The following is a 5,060-nucleotide window of genomic DNA, read 5'->3' on the forward strand; positions in this document are numbered from 1 at the left end:
TACTTCTAATAATTTCTCAATAGAAGCTGGCGTTCCACAAGGAAGTGTTCTTGGCCCTATATTGTATGTACTTTACACATCTGATATCCCGATAAATAGTTCAGTTATCACCACAACGTTTGCCGATGATACGGCAATTTTATGCCGAAACAGAAACGCTGTGCTAGCTTCAAACCAACTTCAATCTCACTTATATCGGGTGGAGAAATGGTTGTCAAAATGGCGAATTAAAATTAACGAACTAAAATGTAGACACGTCATTTTCACCTTAAATCGGAGTACATCTCCAACAATTTTACTAAACAACATTCCCATACCACAAGCAGATAATATAACGTACTTAGGTATCCACCTAGACAGACGACTAACTTGGCGCAAACATATTGAAGCCAAAAAAATTCAGATGAAGCTTCAAGCCTCTAAGTTGCATTGGCTCATTAATAGCAGATCTTCCCTGTGCCTACAGTATAAAGTACTCTTGTATAACAGCATCATAAAACCAATATGGACTTATGGTATCCAGCTATTTGGCAATGCTAGTGCTTCAAATATTGAAATTATACAAAGAGCTCAGTCAAAAATACTAAGACTTATCACTGGTGCCCCATGGTATATTAGTAATGAAAGTATACACCGAGATCTACAAATTCCCCTAGTTAAAGCTGTATTTGACAATATAAGAAAAAAATACAATAAAAGGCTGACAGAGCATGTTAATCCCTTAGCAAGAAATCTCGCACTTCTATCCATTACTTCCCGTCTAAAAAGAGCTGACCGTCCATCCGTTAATTAATATTCAACAGCTTGAAGTAAAAACCGCACCTTTCTTTTTAGTAATCTGTTAAAGTTGAACCACTTTCTTAAGAAACCACCTAACATTCACTCTAATGAAATAATTTAACCCATTAATCTAAGTGAGGTTCGTGATATAAGGTTTACTTATTTTATTTTATTTTATACAATGTATAATTAAAATAAAAATTTGTAACATTATGTAATTAGTTATAAGATTTTACAACTTATTGTTAGTCTCATTTTAAGAGAAGATGCAATAAATAAATGTATGTTTTAAAAAAAAAAAAAAAAAAAAAATATATTTTCAGTAGTCGATACAGACTTTCCAATTGAAGTAAATGGAATAATATGTAGAGTTTTTTTGACCCACTTTAAATGTAATATAGATTATTACACATTTTCTTTAACAGTAACTTCGGACTTACAGTCCAACAATTCCAATAAATATTAAACCATTTACAGTTAAAGCAAGAACTCAAAACATAGACATTCGTTTTAATATAGATACTGTCCTGATCAGTAACGAAATTTACAAAGGAGTGTACATGGCCAATACCATAGTACCGGCAAATGGAATTTGCCACATAAACGTGATAAATACAAACGAATCAGATAACAACATAACTGATTTAAAAATAGAGTCACAACCTTTGTACAACTATTACTGTATAAATAACAAATCAAAAATTTATACTGAACAAAGATTATCTAAAATTCTTGACAAAATACATCTGAAAGGGGATGCACTAACACTAGTTCCATTAATTTCAAAATACCAACACATTTTTCAGCTCGAATCAGAACCATTATCTACAAACAATTTTTATACAGAACACATCTCTACAACCGACAATAATCCGATATACATTAAAAATTACCGATTACCACATTGTCATAATGACGACATAAAAACACAAGTTCAAAGACTACTACAAGACGATGTAATACAACCGTCAAAAAGCCCCTACAATTCACCAATATTGCTTGTTCCTAAGAAATCAACAAACGATAACAAGAAATGGAGACTCGTCATTGATTACAGAAAACTCAATGAAAAGATAGTCAACGACAAATTTCCTTTAACACGTTTGGAGGATGTTCTCGATAAGCTTGGAAGAGCTAGGTATTTTTCCACTTTAGATATGACCAGCTCATTTCATCAAATACCAATTGACGCCTCTTCAAGACCAAAAACCGCCTTTTCAACGAATGATGGTCATTACGAATTTAAAAGATTACCTTTTGAACTAAAGATTAGTTCTAACAGCTTCGAGCGAATGTTAACGTTAGCATTAACAGGTTTGGAAACGGAAGCATTTCTATATGTAGATGATATAATAGTTTTTGGAAATAGTCTCAAACACCATAATATAAATCTAGAGAAAGTTTTCGATAGACTAAATGAATACAATCTTAAATTAAATCCAGACAAGTGTAACTTTTAAAGCATGAAGTTACTTACTTAGGACATTTGATAACAGAGCATGGAATAAAAACTGATCCCGCCAAACATCAAGTCATAATGAACTACCCAAAACCCACAACTACTGATGAAGTAAGAAGATATGTAGCCTTCTGTAATTATTACCGTAGATTCATAAGCAATTCTGCAGACATTGCAAAACCGTTAAATCGCTTACTAAAGAAAAACCAGAAGTTCGAATGGAATTCAAATTGTGATAAAGCATTTGAAAACTTAAAATCAAAACTAATAAACCCACCAGTACTTAAGTACCCCGATTTCAATAAACCATTTATAATTACCACTGATGCATCTGACTATGCATTAGGTGCAGTACTCTCACAAGGTGAGATTGGATCTGACCTTCCAATTTGTTATGCAAGCAAAGCTCTCCAAAAACACGACTTAAATAAGCCAATTATAGAGAAGGAATTGTTAGCGATACATTGGGCAATCAATTATTTTCGCCCATATGTTTATGGCAAACGTTTTCTTGTTATAACAGACCATAGACCCTTATTTTCCCTATTCGTACATAAGAACCCCTCATCCAAAATGACAAGGATAAGAATAGACTCTTCAGAATATGATTTTGAAATTATATACCGCTCAACAACGACGAAAATGTATCAAAGAAATTAAGCCCGGCTAATGAAGAAGAATTAATGAGACAATTAGAAACAAGAGACGATACTCGAGTATATGTTACAACGAGGAGTAACACAAAACGCGCGATGAAAAAGAATGATAATCCTATCGGAAAAACACGTTCCAATGAGCCTGATCAACTCTATTGCTGGGACTGTACATCCATTAGTGATATCAGACATACAATGAAACTGCAGTTTAATATAAATAAAAATAATAAAGAAAAATTACACATTGCGAAAAATGTAGTAAAAGTGGAAATGAGCGAGGTACCTACGAAGCCGATTTCGATCATGGAGAAACTCATATCCAAAATAGAAAATTTTAAAATCTATGAATTAGTGCTAGCACAAGAAGATACAATATTTGATGCCATGGCAAAAGAAGAATTTAAGAATATTATAAATACGTTGCAACGAAGAAATAAGAAAGAAAAAAGTCTCAAAATATTAATTTATAAAAGTCCAGAACAAATCACGGATACAATAAAAAGATACAGACTCATTGAAGAATATCATAATACTCCTTACAGCGGACACTTAGGTGTAAGGAAAACCTTCACAAAATTAAAACAACGGTATACGTGGAGCAAAATGAAACAAATGGTTCATAAATATATCAGTACATGTCATAAATGTCAAATCAACAAACAAACGAAACATACAAAAGAACAATTAGAAATCACAACAACACCTACAAACGTTTTCGAAACAGTAGAAATTGACACTGTAGGCCCTCTTCGTCCTTCAAATGATTTAGATATATTCTCACAATGCAATGTGAATTAAGTAGATTCATCATTGCATATCCAATAGTAAATAAAGAAGCACATACCTAGCTAAAACATTAATTGAACAACTAATATTAAAATTCGGTTTATTCAAAATACTCAAATCAGACAGAGGAACTGAGTTTGTAAATGAATTATTTACAAAAATCACAGAATTACTAGATATAAAACAAGTATTCTCAACTCCTTACCACCATGAAACAATTGGTACAATAGAAAGGAATCATAGAGTCCTCAATGAATATCTTTTAAATTTTACTGAAGAAGAATGGGACAGATGGATACCATACTATGCTTTTGCATATAATACCTCAGCCCACATAGACACTGGCTATACGCCACATGAACTTGTCTTTGGCAAACTACCCTCACTTCCTGATGAAAAACTCGAGGATGATATAGGTAAATTCAATTTAGAAAATTACGCGAACAAATTGAAAGCTCGTCTCAAAGTATCGATTGAGAAAGCTAGAAAGTTCACATGTGAAGCCAAAGGTAAAAGACAAAAACAAACTAGTTATAATAATAATCCAATTAGGTTAGAGATAGGAGATAAAATATTGGTAAAGTACCAGAATAAAAGAAAACACACCAGTCCATACATAGGCCCTTTTGAAGTAATAGATATTAATGGCACTAATGTAACGATAAATGACGGTAAAGAAAATAAAGTAATACATAAAAATAATACAAAACTAATCAAAACATAATTATTATTAATAAATGTCATCAAATACAATTATTATTATCTATATATAATATTAAGTTTATACAATTTATAATCTTTAGTATATTAATCATTAGTAAACAAAAATAGTGTAAGAAAACTTCATATAAAAACAAGCATAATAAATGTAATGTAATATGCAACTACTTCAATTATCATTAATAACTTTTAATTATAAATAAAAACTTATTACATATTAGTTTTGCAAGTTCAAGTTCTATTAAAGAAATAATGATATAATAAATATACGTCAAAAAAAAAAAATTTTTTGTTTAAACAAAAAAAAAAAAATTTTTTTTTTTTCTTTTAAAGAATAAGGGTGTAATGTGATATGAGTACAAGACCACACATATCACAAAACACTCAAGTGTTCCGAATAATTTAAAGTAACCATTGACACAGTTCTATTTTGATAAAATTTATGACAAACTATTGTCATAAATCCTAACGATAAGAGGCGCCTGAATGTAGCCACTAAAAAACTCAAAGTAAATCTAGAGGCAAGAAAAAATGCAAGCATTGCAACTTACTTAGCAAGCTTGTCTCCCTCTGAGGCCACTGAGTACTCCTTGTGGAAAGCCACACGCATACTTAATGCACCAACATCGCATATACCACCAATAAAGATGAGTAATGGG

Source organism: Teleopsis dalmanni, chromosome 1 (genome assembly GCF_002237135.1).
Source record: "Teleopsis dalmanni isolate 2A chromosome 1, ASM223713v2, whole genome shotgun sequence".
Lineage (NCBI taxonomy): Eukaryota > Metazoa > Arthropoda > Insecta > Diptera > Diopsidae > Teleopsis > Teleopsis dalmanni.